The sequence below is a fragment of the Heteronotia binoei genome, chromosome 21 (assembly GCF_032191835.1).
Source record: "Heteronotia binoei isolate CCM8104 ecotype False Entrance Well chromosome 21, APGP_CSIRO_Hbin_v1, whole genome shotgun sequence".
Classification (NCBI taxonomy): Eukaryota; Metazoa; Chordata; class Lepidosauria; order Squamata; family Gekkonidae; genus Heteronotia; species Heteronotia binoei.
In genome coordinates, this window is record NC_083243.1 from 14,222,800 (window position 1) to 14,230,887 (window position 8,088).

At 51.4% G+C, this 8,088-nt stretch overlaps 1 non-coding gene across 1 annotated transcript; it reads right to left on the reverse strand.

Moving 5' to 3' along the window:
• Window positions 1–7,971: 7,971 nt before the first annotated feature.
• TRNAK-CUU (transfer RNA lysine (anticodon CUU)) lies at window positions 7,972–8,044 on the reverse strand. The gene has a single exon. It is a non-coding gene; the product is annotated as a tRNA-Lys (tRNA).
• Between the last annotated feature and the right edge of the window lie 44 nt (window positions 8,045–8,088).

Consider the following 8,088-nt stretch of genomic DNA (forward strand, 5'->3'; position numbering starts at 1 on the left):
GGTTCCAAGCGGCGGGGCTGAGAGTCAAAAAGGAGAAATGTTTGTTAGGGGTCCCGCGAGTGGAGTTCCTGGGGTTCGCCGTGGACGCGGCGGGGATACACCCGACGGCGGACAAGACCAGGGCCATAGTCCAGGCTCCGGCGCCCAAATGCAAGGCAGAACTACAGAGTTTTTTAGGATTGTTGAACTTTTATCACACGTTCCTACCGCACAAAGCCGCCGTAGCGGAACCGTTGCACCGTTTGCTGGATAAACAGGCCCCGTGGGTCTGGGGCCAACGCCAAGCCGCGGCGTTCCAAGCGGTGAAGGACCTCTTGGTCTCTAACGCGGTACTTCACCACTACGACGAAAACCTACCCCTGATCCTAGCTTGCGACGCCTCCCCCTACGGAGTAGGAGCGGTTTTGGGGCACCAACTCCCGGACGGGAGGGAAGTGCCAGTCGCGTACTATTCACGGACTCTATCTCCAGCGGAGCGGAACTACGCTCAAATTGACAAGGAGGCCTTGGCGATCGTGGCGGGGGTGCACAAGTTCAACGACTACCTCTACGGTAGGCGTTTCACCATCGCCACGGACCACAAGCCGCTCCTGGGCCTCCTAGCTCCAGACCGTCAGACCCCCCAAATCCTATCCCAGAGGGTCCTGAGGTGGAACCAGTTCCTGAACTCCTACACGTATGAACTGATCCACCGCCCGGGTAAAGCCATGGGACACGCCGATGCCCTCAGCCGCCTGCCGCTCCCCATGACAGAACCGGATCCCGCCCCGGCACATGGGGTAATGCTCATTGAATCGCTCCCCGAGCGCCCCCTGCACGCGGCGGAGGTGGCTCGGGCAACAGGGAGGGACCGCATCCTGGCACGGGTCAGGGACTGGGTGGGGAGGGGGTGGCCATCAGGCAAAGTCGAAGACGCGTTCAGGCCATTCGCGTCCAGGAAGGACGAGCTATCAACCCACAAGGGGTGTGTGCTTTGGGGCAGTCGGGTGGTGGTTCCCCCCCCCTTGCGCAAGCAGGTGCTGGAAGACCTCCACGAGACCCACCCGGGCATCGTGAGGATGAAAGCCCTGGCCCGTAGTTATGTGTGGTGGCCGGGCATGGATGAGGAGATAGAGGGGTGGGTGAGGAGGTGCCAACCCTGCCAAGAATCCCGGCCCGATCCCCCATCAGCCCCGGTCCACAGATGGGAGTCTAACAGGCGACCATGGTCCCGCCTCCACTTAGATTTTGCAGGCCCGTATCAGGGCCAAATCTTTTTTATACTTGTGGATGCCTACACAAAATGGCTGGAGGTGATTCCAGTAGCCTCAACCTCCACAGCAGCAGCCGTCCGGGCACTCAGGAGGGTCCTATGCACGCACGGGATCCCAGACACCCTGGTGACGGATAACGGTACTGCATTCACCTCCCGGGAATTCCGGGAGTTCACGGAGAGGTACCTCATACGACACATAAGATCCGCACCCTTCCATCCGGCCACCAACGGCCAGGCAGAGCGGATGGTGCGGACCACCAAGGAAGCACTGGGGAGAATAGTACAAGGGGATTGGGACCACCGCCTCTCAGCCTTCCTGTTCCACAACAGGATCACCCCAAACCCTATAACGGGATCCAGCCCCGCAGAACTGCTTATGGGGAGGAAACTGACAACACGCCTAGACAGGCTGCACCCCGACCGGGCCCCCGAGGTCCGCGGGTCCCCAGAGGTCCGGGAGGCGGTGCGGGGGTTCTTTCCGGGTGACCCGGTATACGCGAAGAACTTCGCAAGCGGTCCCGAGTGGGTCGCGGGGAGAGTCCTTAGGGTGACAGGTTCCAGGTCATACGAGGTGACCACCGAGGGGGGCCAGGTACTAAGGCGGCACATAGATCAGCTGCGCCGCCGCACCCTACCCGAAGAAACAGAGGAGGTAGGGAATAGGGATCCGCGGGCAACCGAAGGTCCGGAAGGGCGCTCGCCAATACAGGAACTACCCACTTATGACGCCCCCAGAGACACCGAACCAGAGCCGGAGCCTGAAACAGACCCCAACATCCCGCAGCCAGAAGCAGCATCGCCCACAACGGAACCAGCCTCCGCACCAAGAGCGACCCCGAGGAGATCGACACGGGAACGGAGAGCACCGGCGTACCTCCGGGACTATGTGGTTTAAACTAAGGGGGGAGGAGTGTTGAGTATCGGACTCTGCACCCGCGCCACGCAAGCCGGGACGTCCTCAGGTTACCTGGCGCAGCGCGGGAAAAGTCACCGCCAATCAAGACCAAGCGCGGGAAGTTTAACTGGCCAGGATTGGGCTGGCCAGCAGGGGGGTTGATCCGGGGTGCATGTATATATTAGCGGACCCGGCCGCGTGTTTCCCAGTTCTGTAATGTATCAGCGATTAAAGACCAATGCCTTTACCACGTCTCGTCTCCCAGTACATTACAATTTCCTTGGCAACCTGACCTTTTGGCTTTTGGACATGGACTTCTGATTCCAGTTTGTGATTCTGCATTGGCGACTTGGCTCCTGCTTTGACCTTGGACTGCCTTTGGACTCCTGCCTGCCTGCCTGCACCCGGAGAACGTGACATGTGGCTCCCGAGTCACAGTTTGGTCACCCCTGTTATATAGAAACTTTCAGGCCCCAGATCTTAGGAAATGTACATGCAAAATGCCTTTCCTTCCTTCCTGAATACTAGCAATCAACACCTCTGCTTCTGGAGAAAGTGTGGGGTGCTGTTTGATCACACCCCAGCTGTGAGTGTTGAGCTGACATAACCCAAGGCTCCTCTTATTTTAGAAATGGAAGCCAAGACTGCCAGGCGAAAAAAGGGAAGTGCTCTGGTGTGTGTTTGCCCTTTTAAAGCAAATTCTTTGGGCCTGGAGGCCAGCTTCTCTAGCAAAAAAACAACAATCCTTTATTATAGTGCAAAATTGTAGTTCAGAATTCATTTCTGAATGAGAGCCAGTTTGGTGTAGTGGTTAAGTGTGCGGACTCTTATCTGGGAGAACCAGGTTTGATTTCCCCACTCCTCCACTTGCAACTGCTGAGATGTCCTTGGGTTAGCCATAGTTCTGGCAGAGGTTGTCCTTGATAGGGCAGCTGCTGTGAGAGCCCTCTCAGCCTCACCCACCTCACAGGGTGTCTGTTGTGGGGGAGGAAGGGAAAGGAGATTGTGAGCCGCTCTGAGACTCTTCGGAGTGGAGGGCGGGATATAAATCCAATATCTTCTTCTTTTTCCTATCCAGATTTTGGCAGGAAGCCTTGGTCGAAACAAAACAAACGTGAATGGATGGAGAAACAGGAGTCGTTTCCCTATTGGGCTAATACACTAACTGGCATCGGCTTGTTAAGTGCCGTCAAGTGGCTTATTATGAATGAAATACTTTCCAAATGTCTTGTCTTACAATGAGATTCAGGTGGGAGACTAGGGCTGCCAAGTCCAATTCAAGAAATATCTGGGGACTTTGGGGGTGGAGCCAGGAAACATAGGGGTGGAGCCAGAATGCAGAATCCTGGGGTTATGACAAGCATAATTGGGAGTTCTGGTCATCACTTTTAAAGGGACCACACAACTTTTAAATGCTTTCCCTCCACTGGAAATAATGAAGGATAGGGGCACCTTCTTTGGGGGCTCATAGAATTGGACCCCCTGGTCCAATCTTTTTGAAATCTGGAGGGTGTTTGGAGGAGAGACACCAGTTGCTATGGTGTCTCTACCTCAAAAAACAGACCCCACCCCAGATACCTGCAAAACGATTCTCCATTATACCCTATGGGGATCGGTCTTCATAGGGAATAACGAAGTGCCCAGCAGATATTTCCTTCTTACCGCTGCCCCTCCCCACCTTTCTGATGACCCGAAGTGGGGGGAGGGCCTCCAAACCGGGGAATCCCCTGCCCCCACGTGGGGATTGATAAGTAAAGGAAGAACACTGTGAAATTAACAAGCTTTGAAGAAATGCAACAGTCCTTTGAAATGCTCAATTCATTGGAACTTTCCAAACTCTTAAACAAAATCCAGTGACTTAAGCGAGCTCAATATATAGAAAATATCTCAATAGTTCCAAAAAAGTCCACATTCAGTGCTGTAATAAGTTGGTAACATATCCTGTGATCCTGCTAAAAAAAAAAAGTCCTGAGGGGGGGCTAAAAACACCCAAATCAATTAGCATTTCCGCAGACAGAAAGGGTGTTTCAACAACCCCACTGCCCACGCCCTCTCCCAGAGCCATGAGCATCTCTCTGTTGAGGTATGGAAGGCAGATGGCTTTGCTAACTCAGCAGCGGCACCTACTGGTAGGAACAGAAAATGGTAGCCCCACCAAAAGAAAGATCTCAGTCCGGGCAGGGCCCAATTTCAGAGGTTTTAAAAGGGGTTGCCAGCATCCAGGTGGGGCCTGGAGATCTCCTGGAATTATAACTGATCTCCAGGCGACAGCTATCAGTTCCCCTGGGGGATCTGTGTGCCTTGAAGGGAAGGGGGAGGGCATTATACCCCACTGGCGTTCCTCCCTTCCCCAAATTTCACCCTCCCCACCCCAAACCTCCAGGAATTTCCCAACCCAGAGGTGGCGACCTTAGTAATTGATTCTTCTCAGTATGAATGAATGAATAAGTTTAATACGGTCAGAGACCAATCAATTAAATACAGACAACTTAATAAAGTACAATGAGATAAAACTGTAATCAGAATAAAGCATACACAGTATGAAATATAATTTCCACCCCCCCCCCCTCCAAGCACTAGTTAAATTCCAGAGCCGAAGCATTCAATTGGCTATTTCCCTTAGGAATTGCTTCCGGAGACTTATAGCTCGCGAGGATTCTTCTCAGTATATTGTATCATACTGCAGCCCTTTACTACTGTAAGTTAATTTGTGTTAAGCTTTACACTTGCTACTTCTTTAATCAATCCTATTTATCCCGCTGCTTCATGATTTATAAAAAAAAAAAAAAAAACATTTCCTCAGTGGAACAGGCTTCCTCGGGAGGTGGTGGGCTCTCCTTCCTTGGAGGTCTTTAAAGAGAGGCTAGATGGCCATCGGACAACAATGAAGATCCTATGAATTTAGGGGGTGGCGTTTGTGAGTTTAGAGTGGTTCCTCAGTGGAACAGGCTTCCTCAGGAGGTGGTGGGCTCTCCTTCCTTGGAGGTCTTTAAACAGAGGCTAGATGGCCATCTGACAACAATGAAGATCCTGTGAATTCAGGGGGAGGTATTTGTGAGTTTTTTTGTAAGGCATTTGTGTAAGGTATTTGTGAGGTATTTATAATGGCAGAAAGTGAGGAGGACCTAAAGAACCTCTTGTTGAGGGTGAAAGAGGAGAGCACAAAAGTAGGCTTGACACTCAACATCAACTAAGATCATGGCATCCGGCCCCATCACACCTTGGCAAATAGAAGGGGAAGACATTGAAGTAGTGACAGACTTCACATTTCTGGGAGGGACGGTGGCTCAGTGGTAGAGCATCTGCTTGGTAAGCAGAAGGTCCCAGGTTCAATCCCTGGCATCTCCCAAAAAGAGTCCAGGCAAATAGGTGTGAAAAACCTCAGCCTGAGACCCTGGAGAGCCGCTGCCAGTCTGAGTAGACAATACTGACTTTGATGGACCGAGGGTCTGATTCAGTATAAGGCAGCTTCATATGTTCATATGTTCATAAGATCACTGCACATGGTGACTGTAGCCATGAAATTAAAAGACGTTTGCTCCTTGGGAGGACAGCTATGGCGAACCTGAGCAGTATAATAAGAAGTAGAGACATCAGCCTGCCAACAAAAGTCTGTATAGTCAAAGCGATGGTATTCCCAGTAGTAATGTATGGCTGTGAGAGCTGGACCGTAAAGAAGGCCGAGCGCAGAAGAATAGATGCTTTTGAGCTGTGGTGCTGGAGAAGAATCTTGAGAGTCCCTTGGACCGCAAGAAGATCAAATCTGTCAGTCCTGAGGGAAATCAACCCTGACTGTTCCCTGGAAGGTCAGATGCTAAAGCTGAAGCTCAAATACTTTAGCCCCCAAATGAGAAGGGAGCACTCCCTGGAGAAGATCCTGATGCTGGGAAAGACAGAAGGCAAAAGAAGAAGGGGACGGCAAAAGATGAGATGGCTGGACAGCGTTACTGATGTAACTAACACAAATTTGAGCAGACTTTGGAGGATGGTGGAAGACAGGAGGACCTGGCGTGACTTGGTCCATGGGGTCGCAAAGAGTCGGACTTGACTGTGCGCTGAACAACAAATTTGTGGGTTTCCTGCATTGTGCTGGCGGTTGGACTAGATGACCCTGGAGGTCCCTTCCAACTCTATGATTCTATGATTCATTCATTTTATTTATGCACATACAGTGTTCTCGAAGAAGAAGAAGAAGAAGAAAATATTGGATTTATATCCCGCTCTCCACTCCGAAGAGTCTCAGAGCGGCTCACAATCTCCTTTCCCTTCCTCCCCCACAACAGACACCCTGTGAGGTGGGTGGGGCTGGAGAGGGCTCTCACAGCAGCTGCCCTTTCAAGGACAACCTCTGCCAGAGCTATGGCTGACCCAAGGCCATTCCAGCAGGTGCAAGTGGAGGAGTGGGGAATCAAACCCGGTTCTCCCAGATAAGAGACCGCACACTTAACCACTACACATTTTTGTGGTTCAAACATTTTTGTCTTAGCTCACGAAAAATGGCCGCAGAGCAAACTAATTTAAGCCGTAGCTCACAACTTGAATTCTAGTAGCTCACAAAGTAGAATTCCTGCTCACAGGACTCCACAGCTTAGGGGGAACATTGTGCACAAAGTGTATATACCCCGCCTTTCTGCCCTCCAGAGGGCCACCCAAGCAGCTAACATATTAAAACACACGTATAAGAAAAATAACATTTAAAATAATAAAATCCCATTTTAAAAACCATTATTTAGGGTTGCCAGCTCCTGGTCGGGGCCATCCTGGAGATTTGGGGGGGGGGGTGGACCCTGGGGAGGGCAGGGTTTGGGGACGGGAGGAACCTCAGAGGGGCAGAATGCCACAGAGTTCCCCTTCCAAAGAAGCCACTTACTCCTGTGGGATTGATCGTTGTCCTTCGGAGCCCAGTGGTAATTCCAGATCTCCAGGCCCCACCAGGAGGTTGGCAACCTTAAATATCAACCCCAATTAATTGAGCGCTTCCGGTTGTTTAACAGGTTGTCTTACACCAGGAATTAGGGTTGCCAATCCCCAGGTGGGAGCTGGAGATCCCCCGGTTTGGAGGCCCTCCCCCCCTCTTCAGGGTCATCAGAAAGTGGGGGGGGATGGGAGGGAGGAAATATCTGCTGGGCACTCCGTTATTCCCTATGGAGACCAATTCCCATAGGGTATAATAGAGAATTCATCCACAGGTATCTGGGGCTCTAGGGGGCCTGTTTTTTGAGGTAGAGGCACCAAATTTTCAGCATAGCATCTGGTGACTCTCTCAAAACACCCCACAAGTTTCAAAAAGATTGGACCAGGGGGGTCCAATTCTATGAGCCCCCCCCCTAAAAAGGTGCCCCTATTCTTCATTATTTCCTATGGAGAGAAGGCATTGAAAAGGTGTGCAGTCCCTTTAGATGTGGTGGCCAGAACTCCCTTTGGAGTTCAATTCTGCTTGTCTCCTGGCTCCACCCCCAACCTTGCTCCTGGCTCCACCCCCAAAGTTCCCAGATATTTCTTAAATTGGATTGGACAACACAACAGAAGTCCTGGGGTACTTTAAATACTAACAAAATGTAATTCCAGCGTAAACTTCCTTGATGCGAAATGCCCTGGAACGATTAAAGTGCAATCTTGTCATCCCCACAACAGCCCTGCGGGGTGGGACATAGGAACAGCAACAAATGACAAGCCCTCTGCAGCCTTCGACACTCAGGCTTTAATTAATATAATTGTGACATCACGAGGTACCAGCAACGTAGGCAACGACAGCTGAGTGGGATTGTCGCTTATTCAGCTGCAAAATTTATTCAATGAACTGAATAGAAGAAAAAACAACCGCCCAACGTGGGGCTCGAACCCACGACCCTGGGATTAAGAGTCCCATGCTCTACCGACTGAGCTAGCCGGGCACTGTTCGCAATTTAGGATAGGAACCTCCTTAACGGTCATTTCG